At 33.3% G+C, this 20,873-nt stretch overlaps 1 long non-coding RNA gene across 1 annotated transcript; it reads left to right on the plus strand.

Moving 5' to 3' along the window:
* Positions 1-299: 299 nt before the first annotated feature.
* Positions 300-18,993, plus strand: LOC125688011 (uncharacterized). The gene is made up of 5 exons (XR_007374564.1): positions 300-398; positions 493-576; positions 7,626-7,703; positions 11,579-11,670; positions 17,656-18,993. It is a non-coding gene; the product is annotated as an uncharacterized LOC125688011 (long non-coding RNA).
* The last annotated feature ends 1,880 nt before the right edge of the window (positions 18,994-20,873 follow it).

Genomic DNA, 20,873 nt, shown 5'->3' on the forward strand with positions numbered 1-20,873 from the left:
TGAGCATGTGTTACAAACATGAATTTACTCGGGAAATTATTATAGTGTAGAGTGAACCAGCAATGACACTAGAATGAAAATGCCTGGAGAATATCACAACACTATAGCACTGGCCTTGCAAAACAGACACAGGTCCACAGCAAATCACAACTAAAACACAGATCACTGCTTATTAATGAGTTTGGAATGCAACCTTGAGAGGAACCTTGGTTTTAGAACATGATGAAAGCAGAGATAAAAAACAGAATGCTTGTATGACTGAATTGTGCTAATGAAGCCATTCTTTATTCTGTCAGGAAGTTATTCCCTGAAGAAAGTTGTATCATATTGGAGGAAAATATGCATCTATAAAAGGAGAAAAATTCTGTTTTAAAATATGTGCCAGCCATTGCACAGAGGTCATATAGCATGCTCATAAATAAGAACATCTTGTTCATAAGTTTCTGAAAACTTTTGGTAACAGTTTTACTGAAGTTTTCTTTTCACTTGCAGGTCCAGAGAAATGCCTACAAATTTCACAGACTTCTGAACTGAACTTCTGAACTGATAATTCTGCTAGCCTGTTTTGCTTCCTCTGTAAGTATTATTTTGTGATCATAAAAAGGAAATATATTTCTATGGCTTTCATTATCTTAATTAGTTTACTGCTTGTCTTTGGCTAGTGTACTGCCTTTGAACTATATTTCTAGTTTGAATAAAACTTGTTTACTCTCTGCGCAGTGTCTTGCAAGTGACTGAACTACACAGTGATCTTTGGACTGACCTAGTAAACATAGTTAAGTACAGCAGAAAAGAATCTCATGGTCCAGTAGAATTTAAGATGCCTGATTTGGGAAGATATTTTGCGATAGTCAGATTGTTTTATTACCTGCTTATCGAAGTACTGTAGACAAGAAAATGCCTTCATATACTCATTCATTGTTTCTTCATTTACATTGTTCATAAACAATTTGTCTAACAGTTCAAAATATGACCACAAGATATCCTAAGACTTAAATCTTTAAAACTATAGCTTTCCCCAAATCCATGAAAATCTATCTCAGTTTTTCAACTTATACTCACAAAAAATTACTTCCGGACTGACTGGGGCTTTTACAATATGAACAATGTTGTTTCCACTAGCTGTTATTTTTGTCTACTGTTGGTGTAACTGATTTGCCAGCCTTACAATCTCAGAAATTTCTGAGCCAGGATGACTTTTATTTGGACATACCAACAGTGTTTTCTTTTCAGTAAAACAGGATTTGCTTGGTGATGAATACTAGGTCAGTCTAATTTTCTTCTAGAGATGTTCCTAAGATGTTTGTTCTAACAAGCTGCTAAATAATGTATTGCCATGCAGGAATCTGGAAGGATGACATGCCCTTTATTTTGAGTATTTACCTGGTTTACAGTTTTTATATATAATAGTCAAAACAATAACATTTTAAATGACACTTGTAATCTCTTTTAAGAACTTATATTACAACATCACAGGAGTAGTGTCGCTACTCACTCAACAGTTACGGTACCTTGCTTACATTTTCTCTCTTGCTGCCTATATTGTTAGCATATGCAGAAAATTACTTCATCATCCATGGTTCTCAGTTATATAGAATAATTTATTTTGGTATTGAAAGAGTGAAAAAGGCAAAAATACCACAATAATCTTTCATGTGAATTGAGCTTTGCATCCCTGGGAGAGGTGTTATTTTGTATGTGTTGATCTGAACCTTGAAAACAAGTAAAAGTTCTTACAAGTCTGAAACAGAACATATTTCAAGAGAAAAGATACAATAAAAAGGACGTTTTTTGTTTTAACAGTGAAAAAGAAAAGCTGTCTACATTGCAGAGATGGGAGGATTTCAGTAATTTTTTTTTGTTTATTGAACAGATGCTAAAATACTATATATTTTATACTAATTATATACATTCTTTATTGTCAAGGGAATGTGATGATATAGAATAATCATGTACTTTGTGCTGCCCTAGCGCCTGAAAAGCAAACAGTTTTTACGTTAGAAAATAATAATTGCTTTTGGGATAGCAAAACTATTGTGTGAGTTTAGTGTAGGACGTGGAAAATAATGTAAGAATATTTATTTGGAAAGAATTTCCTGTAGTATTTTTTGAGGTCTTAAAGAAAAAAAAACAAAAAAAAAAAAAAATACAAGACCTTAAAAAATTACATACAATACAAGACCTTAAAGGAATAATAGTAATTTAAAAAGTATTTAAAGAGATTTTAAATAAATAAATAAATAAATGCAAATGTATACAACAGGGAAAAAAAAAAACATTTTAAAGATATGTTAAGTAGATTTGAAAAGTCTATACATTTCATGTAATCAATCAACTTGGATAATTTGTGCAAGTTGATATTTTGTGAAAAATAATGTATCTGTGAATTACAAGTTAATATATGACTGTATCTAACTTTAGAATCAAGTAAAGCTGATAAGTTATTTATTCAATTCATGTTTCTTCAATTTTATTTGGGAAATATAGTCAAAATAATGAACCCAGCTCAGGTAAGAGACTAGAAAAAATAAGTAAGTTTCAAAACTCAGAGTCTTCCTGTTCATTCAGGAAGTGTTTTTCTGTTTACACTGGCCTGTTGGGTACATGAAAATCTCAATTTCACCCAGATAGAGGACACAGATAGAAATTCTGATTTCTATTTGTAAGGGAATAGAATTTTAGGCATTAAACTAAAAGAGAAGAATGCCAGTGCAGGAATTAACACGGCATTGTAGAATGAGTAACAAATTAAAAGTAGATCAGTTTTTGAAGAAAATGCAGATTCCAGAGGTTTTTCAGAGCAGAAGTCAAATTAGGTATGGTCTTAGCCAGGGACACTACTGAAGAGACAAAGGAATTTCAAATACATTGCCTGCTGAGATTAATCAGTCTGAAGTACTGTGACTCAACGTACAAAATGGATAAGAAACTCTCTGTGGAACCTGAGGACATTGAAAAGCTGACTGGGTAATAATTCCCATATACTGTATATGTCGACACATGTACAAACAAGCACCACACAAAAGACATAGATCTTCTGAATGACCTTGAATAAAAACATGTTCTTAACAAACTTATGACAAACTCTTATTACTGCCTTTACTCTCAAATGCCGCAAGATACCTGCTTTGGTCCATGAAGCATGAGAAGAGGTCATATGCAGATATTGAAGTTCAATATGCAGTATGGATCTACCTAACCTAAGCCAAGTAAAGAAGATAACACTCTGTATTCATTTTTTGCTTTCATACTGTCATGGTTTTATGATTTTTGGTTATCGGTATTCCACATAGTAACATTATGTAGTGCACTGGGAGTTAAAGAGTTAATGCTCTAGTTCTGGGCACCTGCTCAGAAGAGAAGAACTGGAAGACTTTGCATTCAGAGAGGAGATATAACCCCTTGCAAGGTCACGAGAACTCCCCCTTTTCTTCTTCCTCTCTTCTCCTTGCTACTCGTCCCAACTACATGCATTGCCTTAGCACTAGTGTAAAGCCTACAGCTTTTGGACACTCTTTCTCTCATTATATTTGATTTATTAGCTTCAATTCTAATTATATTGCATTTTAGTTTGTTATCTTGCATTTCAATACCAGATTTAGTAAATTTGTTTTTCATCAGATAGTTGCTGCTATTTTTAGTTATTTTGGGGTCCCCTTTTTCTAGAGGCAAGGATCTGCAGATTCCTCTGCCCCACTAGTCACGGAACTGGGCTGAACCAGCTCATAAACCACTGACACACAGAATGCATAAATTAGAGTCCACCCTTTTCATTCATTCATTGTTATTTAATTCTTTTGTGCTCATTACCATACAAAATAAATAACTCTCATTAGACATAAATGTGCAACATTTCCATTTATTATACCTTAAAGTGTTACAACGACTTAGTGTTGATGTGTTCTTATCTTTTCTGCAGACTTTTATATATTAGAAAGATTTCATGTCTAGTAAAAATAAGATTTAGTGAATACAAAAATGCCATTTAGTTCCATAAACTAGATTTGTTATTTGCGGTATATTTTTCAGATACCTCACTTTGCATTACTTCTAAAAACCTTTGTATTGCTTGGGTCTGTTAGGCTTTAAGGAAGATATAGTAAACAAATGTTCCTGCTGCTCTTAATAATCTGATTATTAAAGGAATAAGTAGGTAGCAAGCCTCTAAACATCCTTATATGCAAGTTTATTTTTGTTTGTTTTATTATCTTTGCTATTGAAGTTAATGAATGACATGCATTACAAGTATCTCCATTATTTTTATCGCAGATATTTAAACCTAGAATTGAGTAAGATCAAATATAGTACTGTTTCTCAGATAATTTTTAGTGCAATTTATAAATCTTTTGCAATAATTTTCTAGAAGACCTAACTAATGAAAAGATCCACATCTTAGTTCAATATGGATGTTGGGTGTAGTTTCTTGCAGTGGGTATGAGATGCTCTGGTATGTACTGAGTCACAGAACTGTTATTTGTGAGTGGATATGGAGCAATGCTAAAGCAGAATCCCTGAAAGCACACATTAAGTGAAGGTTAAAGTATAGTTATTGGGAAAGCATGCTAAACAACTAGAACTATTTCATATGCTGTGTGCATGCTCTGCTCTTCCGAGTATGACAGTAAATAATACAGTTGATGAAACCACGAGTGACTGACACTACTTTGCATTTTAATCTTTCTGTACAATAATTAATCTTTCTAAAATTTTAACAGATAAAGTAGAACAAAAACTGGAAAAAATACTGTTTTGACATTCAATAGTTTCTGTATTCATTTTTTGCTTTCATAGAATAAATAAATAAAAGTTTAAATAAATTTGTATTGTGAAGAAAAAAATATTAATTCAAGTAAGCTAGAAGGTATAAAGTTAATCACATCTTCAAGTAAATACATTTTAAACAGAAAGATGCTAAGGCAGATGAGAAAACAGTGTTTTCTTTAACATATGAACAATTACACTTGAATCTTATAATAAATGCAATGCTTTAAAAAATTGTAATGACAATGACAACATTGGTTGCATTACTAAAAATCACTCACTGTTGTAAGATCAAACTAAATTTCTAACAAAGAGTGTTTAATATTATTTCCTAATTGTGCTTTCTTTGATAAATTGGCATGATAGAAATGAGTGAGAAAATCAGCAATCTGGATCCAACAAACATAATATAGCACTAGAACAATATTTAGAGCAACTCTAACAGAAGTCAGTGTATGATAATTGAAGGAGTGATCTTTGGAGACTATGGAGACCTACAATTGAATGTGAATTAATTTAAACTTTTCTAGATCTACAGAAACCCAGTGCTCAGAAGAGTACTGAAACAAAAAAATTTACCTGGACCAAAAAAAAATACCACCTCACAAAAAAAAAAAAACAAAAAACAAAAAACCACCACAGCTATTTAAAATAGCATATAGGAAGGGAGTAGAACACGAAAAACTGCTCTAAGGCTCAAAGTGAGAAGTAGGTTAGGTCTACTAAAATTTGTTGCTGCTCCTAGCAGAAGAAATAGGGTAAGAAATGCAAATATGTTAGGGTCAAAAGTGAAGTGTAGGAGATCTAGAAATGATGGAGATGTTGATGTGTGGGAAAAAAAAAGCTTGAATTTTCTGCTGAAAAGGGAGAATGATCTGGAGTATAATGTAGTTTATCAAGTTGAGAGGGAGTGAGAGAAGGAGGAAATTTGGCTATGAAAGTTAAACAGATTGAAGAAGTGGGAAGTAAGGTGTGAAGAGTAAAAAGAGGTGGCATTTTTCTTTGCACTTACAGCTGCAGATGTTGAGTGATAACCTCCAATGAAACAGAATCTGAGTTGTAAAAGCGCAAAATAAGTAAGAAAATATTTTATTTTCAGTACGGTTATGAAGAAAAGAGGAATATTACTTGGTTTACAGCATATTTAAATGAAAGAAATTATGACTATGATTATACAATTAATTATTTTGTCCGAACCACTTAATATACTGCAAATGTGGTGGATTTTGTTGCTGTTGTTGTTTGTTTTTATTTGTTGGTTTTTTTTTGTTTTGTTTTGTTTTGTTTTGTTAATGGGATTGTCTTCAAGTGGATAACTTTTAGAATTCTCATATATAAACACAGTTAAATCTGGAAATCATTACTCACAATCAGTCAAGACAAAAATGGGCTTGGATGTTGAAAAAACCTTACAATCGAATAAGCTCAGATATATAAAAGCCATAAATAGCTCAGAATTATATGCAATTTTTTTCAAAGTAAGAGTTACAGATAAAATTAAGTCACAAGTCATACAGCAGAATTTCTAAATTTGTATCATTCTTGATAATGTAGAACACCTTAGACATTTCCAGTCATTGTTTTTAATATATACAGTAAAATTCCAGAACATTTCTTCTATCTGAGTAATTACTCTGACAAATGCCTCAGTTAAAGATATAAATCCTGGCTTGCTCAGAAAAGTATGGAAGGTCTCATATGAGCATCCATAGTGTAAAGTCCTTGACTGCCGTAATTTTAGCTCTGTAGTGCTAGTGCTATTACCAGAAAGTCTTGTGCTTAATTCTAAGGGTAGCCTGACAACTTTTTACAAATGATACTCCAGAAGGTGTGGGGTGGGGGGAAACTAAAAAAAAAAAAAAAAAGCAGAATTTCACTGATCCACTGACACTGCAACACAACCTAGTCTATGAACTACAAGAGGACTGGAGACCATTTTTGTCTTTTTTTTTTTACTCCTGCGGACGGAAAATATTTTGCTGATACTGTAAATAGAAAGTGAAAAAGATGTCATAATGGTAGAAGTTTGATATTGTTTTTGTTTCCTTGCCTCCCTGTGAATCCTAACACTTGGCAAACTGAGCTGAATTTTCCCCTTTTCCAAACAGGAGTGTGAAATGTCATTTGCTTGCCTCCTTGTTTGTTGATTGTCATGGTTTTATGACTTTTGGTTATCAGTAACAAAACATTATGTGGTGCATTGGGAGTTAAAGAGTTAATTCTGCAGTTCTGGTACCTGTCCCAGAAGGGAATAACTACATACCCCACAGGACTTTGTGTTTGGAGAATAGATATAACCCCTGGCAACCTGAACTGCACGTCTTGCCTCAGCGTTAGATTAAGGCCTTTGGTTTTCATACACTCTCTCTCATTTCATTTGATTTATTAGCTTCAATTCCTATTATAGTGTATTATGTTTTATTATAGAGTGCTGTTTCTAATTATAATAACTTATTTAGTAAGAAAGTTTGTTTCTACTCAGATCATTACTGCTGTTTTGTTTTTGGACCCATCTCCCTACCCTTTTCCCTGTTTTCCTGAGTGGATCCCTCTGCCCCGCTAGTCACACAACTGGGCCAAATGAGCCCATAAAATGTTGACATTGATTTATTTGTGGGAAATCTACATTAAACAAGCAGGCTTTGTATTTTGGCTACATAGTCTGTATTAAAATGGACTACAGCTAAAGCTATTTACAACACTGCATCTGCCATATTTTCATATTATCTCCTGTATCTAGACCATTATACATAATAATAAGTGCACCATGTTTTGGACATAAACATGATTTTGGAGTATTAATTCTCCCAAAAATTTGGAGTGCAATGAAGAAGAACTTTAAAGTCTTTGTATTCTTTTCCCAGATTTCATATAGTTAGATACCAATGATACATATGGGAATGGAAGGGGAAGAGATATATACCGCTGTGTTTTGAGTCCAGGTAAGTTTAATTCTGAGTTGTTTTAAACCTTGCATTAAAGTACATTGGCCATTTGTGTCACACTGCCAACAGTTTAAGCCGTAAAGTGTTATGGTTAGATACAGACAACCTAGTTACTTTCTCAGTGCTGATATTTCCCAAGAACTGATATTGTGGAGCATTTATCAAATCACAGCTGTTTTATATTATATTTGTTATTAATTTGTAGAAACATGACTGATTCAGTAGTAGGGCCTTTTTTTTTTTTTTTTTTTTTTTAATTGTATAGAGCTGCAATTGAAAAATTACTGAATTTGCTCCATAGCTTATCTTTCAGTTTAAAAAGCCATTATTCTGGTCATGCGTGTGTTGTATGAATGACAGAGGAAGTGGCTATCTCATTTGTAATGTGGTACATTGCACTAGCAAAAGAAAATGCTCCTATGGTTAACGCACACAAATCTGCTTATTTCAAAAGAAAGTGGAATATTAAATGCTTTCCTTACATCCAGCAGCCTAAGATTAAAAGTATGCGGAAAATTGAAAGCAAGAGACTTAGGTGTGATACTTTTACCACAAAAAGGCTCTGAATTTTATACTGTATATCATAGTATTCCAAGGTGCAGGGTTTCTTTGTGTATTTGTTTTGGTATTTTTCTGATAACAGATTAGCACTATTTTTTTCCCCACTTCCAGTAAATATTAATTGGACTGTCATATCAATTAATGAATATACTCCAGGAAAAGAGATGCCTGGGAATCTTTATTGTCATTTTTCATGATTATTTTAAAGTATTTTACACAAAACAAAATATCTTTAGCAGCAGTCTTTTTTAGTGTTCTTTAATCACTGTTTTTTTTTTAAAAAAAAAAACTCCAGTGGAAGCTGTCTTCTACAGTTTTTCAACATCTGTGAATCTTATTCCTTGTTTTCTACTGGTCCTGGTTCTTCTCATAGGCTATTCTAGGGAATCTAGGATTTCAGCATGCTGACAGTAGTTTGAATTTAACAGATAAAGCAGACAACATAAGCAAATATGGAAGTATAGGAACCATGTGTTTGGTAGACTTCATGTGCAGAAAAAGTTGCATTTGCTCAATTTATATGAAATAAATCCAGTCTGACATATCTGTCAGAAATAGTGAATGTAAAATAAACAGTCAATATGAACATTTGTCTGAAGTTCCAAAAGTATCCATGTATTATTTTTCTCAAAAGGACCATTTGACTTTATAAAAGCACCTAAAACTAATTTCTTCATTTATTTATTCTTCATATTATTTACATTTAGCTTTCCACCAGCAGTCTTGCTCCAATTGCTGAAATACTTTACATGTCTAAGGTTATGCCATTAAATTTTGAACACTTTTCCATAATAGAACAGGACAGTTTCATTCTTGATTTCAGAACATACTTTCCTGATGTCATGCCTGTAATATATAAGGACACAGATTGAATTAAAATCTTTTATCTTCTTTGTGGTGTATAAAGATCCTCTGTGTTAGGGAAGAGCAGTGGTGAACATTCTCAGTATACTGGTTCAGTTCATATTCATTAATTCTAACATTTTTTACTGTTTTTCTAAGTTTCTAAGAAATATTTTAATTTAAAAAATAAATTTGAGAGTGATTATACAGAGAATGTCTATAACAGTATTTATTTTGTAGTGAAAGGGAGCCAAGAAATGTCATTTTTCCACAAATGAGCTATTCAGCAAGAAAATCAAGTCCAATTCAGTTTCTTTACATGGTGCTGATAATGCAGTATTTCATTATCAAGTAGGATAACTTATATACAGAAAGATAATGTATAAGATATGCTAGCACTGAAAGAAAAAAAAGAAGAAATTAAAACAAAAATAATAAAAAACAACACAGTTTCAGAAACATTATTATTTACAAAACATTTACACAATTTCTCTTTCTTTCAATTCTTTGAATAAATAATTACAATTTTTTCTGGGTAGACCAAGTTCATATCTTGCCTCTAAATGTACTCCAATTATTTAATTTGAAATATTCAATCAAATGCTTCCACTATACTTTCAATTTCTAAACAGCTTTTAAATAGATTATAACCACATACAATTTAATTTAGCATTTCTGCAACCTCAAATTACCCAGTCAGAATCACACCTCCATTGTCATCAATTCTAAGAAAGACATCCAATGGTGTCATCCAGTGGTGACCTCGACTGTCCTTTCTCCTCAGAGTGAGAAAGCTAAGTGATACTACCTCAGAGTACTTGCTGTGTTATGAAGGTACAATATTTAAATGCAGTAACTAAGTCAAAAGTACAATTCAGTTTGAGAGCTGGCAATTCTGGAATAATCCAAATCTGACATTCACACAAAATAATATGTAAGCACGGTGTATTCTCTGCAAAATCTTATCAGAAGTGCAAACATTTTAATGGAACATTTGTCAAATAAAAACCTCACCAAAACACATGAAAGTCGCTTTACAGAGTGCACTAGTGAATTATTCTATCCAAAGGAGTGTACTCCCATCTTGTTTTCCTTTTTAGTGCAGAGAAACTTGAACTGCAATATCTAGCTGAGTTCTGTAAAGGGGGAAAATAATTACAAACCCATGCCTTCACCTGAAATATGGAATAGTAGTGTTCATGGTTTACTCCAGTAGTACAGGAGTAAAGATGTTATTTTTGTGTTGGGTATAAATGACAAGACTTGGTAGTGTGCCAGCTGCAGACATGATCTCTGTGGGAATAAATCTGCCTGCCCTGTGCTGGACCCAATTTCATTCAGATCTGCAAAGGATCTGATACAGGACACAGCTAAGTTCATTACTTGGAACTTCTGTAAAAATAATTTAAGAAAGGATCGTAAACATTGAGGAACAGGAAGAACAAGGCCAGAGCAGTAAAGAGAGTGACCAAGAAGCTGTATGGATGTTTGTCTGCTGTCAGGGGTCAAACTACCAAAATATTGAACATTTGAAAGTTCAGTATACCTTAGGCTACAGAGATTGGCTTAGCCAGAGGCAAACTGACAAACTCTAAATTAAAGGTCACAGATTTAATTTTCACACTACTCAGTGTTTAAGCAATTCCTACAATGAGTGTTGTAGTTATTCTCGTATTTTTCTGTTTCCTCTTTTAACTAATTGTCAGTTCAAGAAGGAACTACTTTACTGAATGTTAATGTTAAATCCCCACGTTAATTATTTTCTTAGAGAAGCTGGAAGTAGCTGTGTGTATATATAAAATTATGTATATATATTATTTACATATATATATTTGTACATATACACACACATATACATATGTATTATGTACATATATGTACATATGTTATATATATATATATAACATGAATATATAAATAATATATGTATATACATATGCTATCATTCCAGCTCTCTATATTCCTCCACTCTGTATCACTGCATTTGAGTCATAAATACTTAAGTCTGCTTAGAATAACTGCTTGTTTCTCCTCTCTTTACAATATAATGGTTTTAGTGTACAATAATAGTGTACAATAATATGGAACAATTATAATATGAAACACAGAAGAAAAAATGCTGTAAAAACTAAACCAAATAAAACAACACTGCAGACAGATCAAGAAAAGTTGAAATGGAGCAAGCCTTAGTGCTGACGCCTTGAAACTCAGTTAAGAGTCTACGATCTATTATTGGCAGTACTGCTATACACAATAAGGCTATGGAATTCCTATTAGAAAGAGGAAGGATATCACAGTTTACCCTTTCCTTCTTGATTTGTCTTAAATTATGAACTAAAATCCTCTACTCTGTAGCAAACAGCAACTGAATTGTAGCAAGAAACAAATCCCTCATATTACATCAAATTTAGATTATGTTTAGGTTCTTGCATTTTTAATGACCTACTATCATCAATTTTCACCCCTAGATACACAGTTTATAATTCAAATCAAGCTAAAATAATTCCATAATATGGGAAAGAAAAAGAAAACAACTACAGATGAGAACTGAGATCTTTAAGTAAGTAAATAAAACTTATAACCCTTCACCCCTACCAAAATCTCTAAGACTGTGTCTTCTTAGTTGTTCTTTTGGTAGGAAAAGTAGTCTTTGGTAGTATTAATCCAACTATGTTGAAATTAAGTATATTGCATTGTAGACATTGTCATAGATCTTTATTGTTGTCTTCTAAATATGAAAGTAAAACCTCTTGAAAAATAATGTATACAAGGGCTGCTCTGAAAGTAACCTACTTTGTTATGTTGGCTCATACTGCCAGAGGCAAATGTTGGTGATATGGCAGTAGGGGTTGATTTTTTCTGGCAATATTCCATTATATTTTGTTGCTGTGCAACAGGTGGCAGCAGAGGCATAGTCTGACAAAATTGTTTCTGACATGGAAGTGCATACGAAGCAAAGGTGTGTAATTGAATTCCTTTGTGTGGAAAAAAAAAAAATGCACCTACTGACAGTGATCAATACTTGCTGAATGTTTATAGAAACTAAACAGTGAATGTGAGCACAGTGAGATGGTGGGTGGTATGCTTCAGCAAGGGCATCATCCTAGCAGCTGTGAAACAGTGGGCTGCTTCCATCAATGCAGATTTTCACTAGAGTGGCATACAGGCTCTTGCTCACTGCTAGTGTTTTTAGTTGATAGTGGTAACACTTTATAGTTGAGAATTTTCTCTATCAAATAGTCTTGTTGATCTTTGTATCTGTTATAGTTCCCATGAAAATAAATAGGAGCCATTACTTTCAGAGTAACTTTTGGAGATTTTATTTATCCAATGAATATCAGTCTTGTTTCAATTTCAATAGTGTTATTACCACTTTCCAATGTAGAAATAAATTTTTGGATTGAAATGTGAGAATTACTCTTAGTGCTTTTCTGTTCTACACATTACCACAAATTTATCTAATTTCTATTAGAATCTTATTCAATTTCCCTATTTAGATGTCTGAGTAAATGTAGCAATTTGAACTTCAATAAACACTAATAAAAAAAAAAAAAAAAAGTCTCAGTGTAGATCTTTAGACAGACTCACCTGCAACTTGTAAACATTAGTTTAACTTGGCCAATACCAGAAGTGTCCTACAATGCCCTTCCAGTCTTGGAGAATGAGTTAAAAAAAATAATAATAATAATAATAATCAACAACAACAACAAATGACCAGGAACAAAAGCATAAATTAATCCTTTCTTTGAGCTAGATTTGTAATTGATCTTTTTTATATATGTCTATCTGTTTCATGCCAATCTTCTACACACAATGATGAAAATAAAGTCTAGACTTTTAAGTCAGTAAGAAAGTTTGTAATATGATTAAGTCTGTGAAGCCAGGATTTGCTTTAACGTTGGTACAAGGTCTGCTTAAAAATAAATGCTTATTTTGACCCAGATTTTGATCTTGTTTAAACAGAGATATTAGGAGGTATTCATAAATACATATTAAATTGAGGAATTGCATCTGTATTCTTAGTTCATTTTCACTGTTCCATAGTGAAGTTAAGATCCTCTGCTTTATACAGTACAGACAGAAGCTCTGTGAATACTGCTGGACTACCAGTTCCACTTCTTTCAATGTTATATGAGAATGTGTGGTTTCAAAAATTCTTAACTAACTTATGAAAACTAATATGTTTACTTTCTGGTCTTAAAAACATTTTGGTGTTAAAAAATCTAAAAGCAACTTTAAGCTACACACTTTATCTTCTATAAACCTATTGCTGTATTATATAATTACAGAAGAATTAACCTACAGTACAAGGAGGAATCTATATTTAGGAGAAATGTGTGAATTTCTGGAGCAGCATTTTAATTTAGAAAATTAAAGATATATCATCCCTTCAGTGAATATGAAGTTATGCAGTGTGAAAGCCCTGTAAAACATGTTCCTATTCTTGAATTTACATTGACTCAATGTTCTTTAAAAAACTGAATTATTTAGTGAGAAATAATGCAATGCATATGATGCTTATTTACTAATTTACTGCTCAAAATGTGATGAACAGCAAATCAAAAGACAGTCTACAGGAGAGAAGGACAGACTTCCTGTTGGCAAGCAGTGGTTTTATTTTGGTGGGTTGATCTCAGCCAGCGAGACACTGTTGAATAAGTTCCTGTTTGTTTTTTTCCTTCCCATTCTTGTGGGAAACAATTTTGTTAACTGAATTAAAAGAGGCACTTTTCTCACTCATTTTCCTTTCACTCACTCAATAAGTAACTTTAGCATCATCTAAGATTTCTTCACAAAGTCCACAAGATGGTTTATTCACCACTGCAATTTCAGCTAGCCATATGTGATGGTCACAATCTATGAGAGTGAACCAATCTGCAGGTGTGTAGATTCTGACAGTGGGCCTGTAGGATTCCATAATACACAAGGACTCAGATGTTATCTTTCCATTAATTTCTTTATCAAAATTTTGTACAAATTACTAGCAGTAAATCAAGTATATACTACAAGTTACTACAAAACTACCACAAGTAAAGCAAACTTTCACATAGAATTGCCTATCTGTATGCATAACTGTGTATTAATATGTGTATTATTTGAAGTATACTACATTCACCAAACCATTCCCAGACTGAGGACAACTGAAAACTGTGAAGTTTCTCTTCATAGAAGATCCACAAAATGGAGTTTGGAATCAGGCAGGTATCGCCAGAAAGAAAGGGTCCTGTCTGTCCTGGAGAACTCACGCAGAAAAGCTCTCTCAGAGAAGCTTGTAATGAGTTCAGAGCAATTTACTTCTATACGCTTTTGGCATAGATACATAAATGGACATTGGACACTAATTCCTGCAACAGCTGTAGCTGACTTCTTCTTTTTTCCTAGATAATCAATTCATTATTATGGGTTCCTTGTGCTGTGAGTATAAAAGGTTGTCTGGTTCCAGCTGGGTTTATCGAAGAAGTCTCAGAGTTCCCAGCTAAATGGATATCCTTTGGCAATGTACAGCACGCTGCCTTTATGCCTGCTTTGTTACCACAGAGAAACTTTGTTCTCCATAAGTAACTTTGAATGGACGTAATTTTGGTGAGATTAAGCTTCATCTCTGAGTTAGAATTGTACGCCATCATGCTTAACTATATTTACCACCTCTTTCCACTCTAATATTTTTTTGCAACCTTAATTTGTGTACAAGCTAATAATGCTGACATTAAATGAACAAAACTGTATAATTTTTTTTTACATAAGTTGCAAGTTCTGAAGCTTAGCACAAAAATATTAAACAGAACAAATGGGAAAAAATATATGATAAAGTTTATTTCAGTGATAGATTTCAAGTGGCTTATGTCTACAAGGAAGAGCAGAAGAATGCCTCTTTGAGAAGAAAAAAAAGAACCAACAAAAACCTCTTTCCCTCTGCCACAAAATGAATTGTAAATATTCATCAGGTTTTAAGTCAGAAATCTAAGCAGACTTGGCCTTCTGAAATTGTCTTATTTTATCATGATGTATTTATGTATTTTATAAGATGTCTTCAGACAATAACGAACATTTAAAATGTATAAGCATATATGGACAGTTTTGAAGTAAAGACTACTGAGTTGGTAAATTATCCGTCACTGAAATATGCAAAGTACGTACAGAAGCTTCTCTTCAAACAAAATAAGAACAGCAACAAATAAATCATAGAATACAGATCAGTCCAGCGTAAGAAAGCCGTAGTTGATTGTTCTGTTGTCAGAGGAAGCATGGTTTGTTTCTGATAGTAAAACAGTGTGGATACTATTTCGGTGCCAAGGGTTATTTTCACAATGTAAAAATCTTTCTTCATCTGATATTAATGTCTTCACCAAGAGACCTTACATGAAATTAATTCTCACTGTGTCATCATCATTTGATAGTTCTTTAAATATATGAAGTAGATTTTGCCCCTATCCAGAGGGCAAGCACAGAAGTTGTGAAATACTTCAGTATTGGGTAGGACAGAAACTTTAAATCACGTTCAGTAGATAGCTCTGCGTGACAAGGTGTAAGCAAAAATCTCAAACACAGAAATAAAAACAGATCCAAGGAACTGATTTTATTAAATTAGAATTTTCCTAAGACAAATAGATTTTATTTTAGCAAAAACTCGTTACTCAAGCAATCCCTTTCTTCTGTACTGACCACCACCAAGTAGGAAGTAATCATACTGCCCTCTTTCCACATTCCTTTTGTATTCATAGTCCCATGCAAAACCATGTGACTTGATCTGCCACTCTCAGCTGCAATTCCCCTGTGTCACATGTCCTGACCTGTATCATGTATGAGAGTATTCTTCCACTATGAGCTATAACCTCAATGTGTTGGATTCTTCCTTCTCTATTTAAATCTAAATTTCGGGCCCACCCTGTAACTAAATACCAAAAGGGTTGCATGCATTGACATGATTTGGGATCATGCAGTCCGCAGCCCTGATTCACTCAGTATCCTACCACAGCACACAATTTCTTCCCCTGGAGAATGAGGTTATGTAATTTATAAAATTGTACTTCTACATTTGGTTTACGTGCTTTGGTATTCATTTCATCTCTGTACTCACAATTTGTGACTTGTGGTTCAACTATGACAAGGACTGTGGTTACGTTGTCCTTCACTCATTTCTATTTACCAGCCTAAAGGTGTTCTCCCATAATTTCTGCTTTCTGTGTTAGATCTAAAAATTCCTTTGAATACCTTAAGACTTTTTTTGATATTCAGGTATTTGAAGCTCCTGTAAAGAAAGATGGAAGTCATGCAGGCCAGGTGGAAGACATATAAGCTACCACATCAAATGGCACTGCATAGCAGAGTGCCTTCTGTGTGTGTTCATGTGTGTGTGTCTAGGATATTTCCTTAGTTTCGCTTCTAGTTAACTCTGAAAATGGAAAAGCTATGTCTATCAGCCTGGAAAGATACCCTAACACATCTGGCTAAGCTCCAGCAACTGGCCAGAAGAGAGTACTGAGTGGGAACTGTTGCATATGGTGGTCATTTATACTATCAATATTTTGTTACTTCCACATAGCACTGGATAACAGCTATGCAGGTCACTCCAAAAGTAATGTCTCCTATTTATTTCCATGGAAACTACAGCAGATACAAAGAGTACAATAACACTATTTGATAGAACAAATTGTCACCTACAAAACACTATTTTTCAAGGTAGTCACCATCATTAGCTGATTTACATGTATGAGCTGATTTAGACACTTTTAATTCATCTTGTTAAGTAACAGCTGAGCATGGCTGTCTGAAACATGTCCTTCATGTCACCTCTGTCCCTGCTGAAATATACGACTCACCACCTCACTGTTGCTTACCACACACTTTCACATACATCCTAATTCCATGCATAGTAAATCTTTATTATTTCAGGCCATTACTTCAGTAGCCAGAATACTACATATTATAGCATCTATTTTGTAATATCTTTTTTGTGGTTTCAGTTGAGCAGAAATCATTTAGCCATAGCATTGATAAATATGCATCAGTAACACAACAGTGAATGCTGCACAAAGACAAAAAGTATCCCTTAACTGATCTTAAAAACTACTTTATTCCTCATATTTCATAATGAAAATCTTTGTCACCCTTCTACTTTTCTAGTTTTCTGCAGTATACTCCTTTGTCTCCATAGATAATGTGATGAGCTTACAGGCTAATGAATGGCAAACATCTAAGTTTGTTTACAGAAAAAGTTCTCCTCTGTGCTGAATCAAAAGATAACAAACTGATGCATAAAACTGACAGCTCATTCATTGCATGTTCTTTGAGTATTGAGGCATTGTAGTTGTGTTGATATGACATATCGCTTTTCAACTGTTATCTGTGTTTTTCTCATCACATTAACTTATTTGTCAAACACAGGATAATTAGGAAGATAATGGAAAATGTCTGCTTGTTAGTGTGGTATTTTAAATACCTGTCCTTTGCACTATATTATCCGTGCCTTTTTCATTTGTTATATGGAGTATAAATGGATATTGATTTATAGAAAATTCTCTGTGATTTATGTTTTGGCTTCCAGAGCCTTCTTTCTGTCATCTTTCCTGTGCGCAATTGCTGTAAATGAGATCATCAAGAATAATGAACCACTAAATTGCAGCCTGAAGCAGCAAAACTGCTCCTAAACATAGTGTTTACCTCTGAAGTATGTTTATAAAACATCAACACCAAAGTTGATAGTACTAGGAAAATGATATCAAGGTAAAGACTTAACATTCTGGAGCAATGGGTAGATATAATTATAATGTTAACATAACAATTTCAAACAATCTCTAAGATCACTAAGTGCAATCTGACTGACTTATTAAAGATAATTTTTATGAATCCATTTCTTAGAAGAGAAAAATTGCAAGTCTTTATCTTATTCATTGATTACAGATGGTAACAAAAGCAACAAGAAGATTCATGCATATGAGAAAAAAAATCAGTGGAAAAACGTTTTACTTATCATAACTCGTTGAGATAAGAAATTGGCATGTTTAATATAAATCATAAAAGGGATATTACAATGGTTATGTTGTCCCTCAGAAACAAATGCTTTCATATGGAAAATTGATGTTTTACAGAAATTCATAATGGATAAATAATTTGAATTCTAAACCTGTACCCAGTACTGTATCTAACAAGATAAGCCATTACACTTATTTCACTTATTCATGAAATTATAATCATGGTGTTTCTGGATTCTAGTTTTATAATATTGTTTAAATTTAAATACTTGCAAATCTGTTGGAATAATCATAACTTTCTCATAGCAGGATTACACAGTGAAGTTCAAATGGTGCTTCTATAAAACATCAGTACCATCTAAATACTCTGAAGTGTAATATCTTTTTCTGTCCTATGTTGGATGTAATATGTATATTTTCATGGTGCAACACAGACCAAATTTTAATTCTCAAATTTCATTTCTACTGAAATCAGTAGATACACACTGAAGTAACAAGACATTGGTCTGAGATCATAAAATATAATTGTAACATACTGCCATTGACAAATGTGAAATTTTCCTTTGTAAAAATAATTTTTTCTTAACTGTATAGAAATAAATTACTGCACAAAATACAGAGCAGTAAAGAATTCATGACTGTGTGAAAATATAGCCCATTACAATTATGTCAATGTATATTTGTCTTTATACATAGCAAATAAATATTTAATGAATGTGTTACATTTGTCAGTTTAATATAAACTGTGAGTTATACATATTAGTAGAATATAAAGAATTTTTTAATAAGTCACAGTAGTCCGTGCAATAAATTTTAAAGATGGTTGTATTGCCTTTTGATTTTTGAATGACATGTATCACACTGAGCAGAATCTTAAATGTATGTATGATTTTAACTATTATTCCTTTAAATGTTTTTAGTCTCAATCTATTTTTTTTTTTTTTTTTTTTTTTTTTTTTAATTTAAATGGGGCATAGTGGCTACATATTTCTAAGGAAATGCCTAAATATAATTGTGTTTACATAGGCCATGTTTTCTTAGAATCATAATCTGTACATCTTTTGCTCTCACAGCAAAAAAATAAAAATAAATAAAATAAAATCTGAATTGTGAATTTGTTTTTATTTTTCTTCATTTGAAGTCTGTACAGGTATTTATTTCACTTACTGTTAGCTGTTAAAAATCAAGGCAGATTAGGAAGAACTCATCTTCTTTGTCTTCAGCATGCAAACAAGTTCTGCTCCCAGTGTAAACATATTGAATAAGTACTTGCATACACAAAAGAAATAAACTTAGAGGAAGTAATGTATTTTTCTTCTGTGAGATAGCTATCTTGTATAGAATCAATCAAGATTTGAAGGTAAATTCCTTTCCCTTAATTACAGAGTAACCTAAATGAGAAGTAGTTTTTTTTATATAACTTAGTTGTTAACTCTCTGCAGAAAGAGATATTGCTTTCTTTTGATTAGAGAAGGAACACAGAAAATTCAGATTAGCAAGAATTAGGTAAGATTAATTCCTTCCTCACCCATTTATTTTATTGGAAATTTTTGTTTTTCTCCATAATCCACAGAAAAGTTGCAAAGTTCTACCACAAATCTGGGGGATCAGTAAAAATCTAGACACTTATTTGTAGCTGTTGAAGAAAAGAAGCATATATGAGATTTACTTTGCAATGCAATATTTTCTTATAGTCCCAACTGCTTCTTCCTTTTCAGTGATATGGGATGTATCCTATCTTGTGAATATATCTTATGTCCACATTGCAGCTACTTTGCAGTCCACCAGCATGATCATTTATACTATGGAGTTGAATCTATTTCTTGAATGACATGGGTATGACATAGAGATAGCAACAGTTGTATGGAAGTGTAAAATATTTTGAGATGATTCTGGAGGAGGAGACATATGAAGTGCAGAATTAGCTATACCGTCCTACAATAAGTAAATGTTATTCCAATATTATTGCAATTCCAATATTATTCCTTTAAATGTTTTTGGTCTCAATCTGTTTTTTTTTTTTTTTCTATTTAAATGGGGTCTAGTTTTTTTACTTAGTTGTAAGAATTGTAATCTAATTTCTAAGACAGTCTCTTTTCTCTTTTCTTCCTTCTCCTGTTTAATGGAATGCAACAAATCGATTCCTGGACAATTCCCAGTATAGCCAAGAGCAGTTTTTTTCCCCTAGCATAGGAGAAAAATACACTGCTGTCTCAGAGCAAGAACAAAGCTAACTTCTCCTCTGCTAAAGAAGTTGACGCACTGGAACAGGTTGTCCAAGGAGGTTATGGATGCCCCCACCCCTGGAGACATTCAAGGCCAGCCTGGATGTGGCTTTTGGCAGCTTGGTCTAGCGGTTGGAAACTAGATGATCACTGTGGTCCTTTTCAACCCAAGCCTTTCTATGGTTCTATGATTCACCCTCTTCTACCTTCTACCCTCTAGAAGTGCAGGAGAATGGGGAATGGGAACTGTTGTAATTTCATTATGCTTTCTCTCTACCTTCTGTATGGTCACTTTCTTCCCAGTCTCCAGCATGGGGTCCTTCCCACAGCACAATGTCCTTCCTGAGCAGGTCCTATGAAAGCTTCTCAGATAGCACAATTCATCAAAAAATGCTTCAGTGTGGATCTATATCACAGGGTCCATCTTTCGGGAGATGACTTTCCCACAGACAGTAGCTCCCCCAGCCCTCCTGCCTCACCAAGTACTCCTCTCCACGGACTATAGTTCTTGCCCAGGACCTCGTCCTTCTTGGGCTCTCTGTGGGCTGTGACCTCCTTCAGGCCAC

The sequence above is a fragment of the Lagopus muta genome, chromosome 1, assembly GCF_023343835.1.
Source record: "Lagopus muta isolate bLagMut1 chromosome 1, bLagMut1 primary, whole genome shotgun sequence".
NCBI lineage: Eukaryota > Metazoa > Chordata > Aves > Galliformes > Phasianidae > Lagopus > Lagopus muta.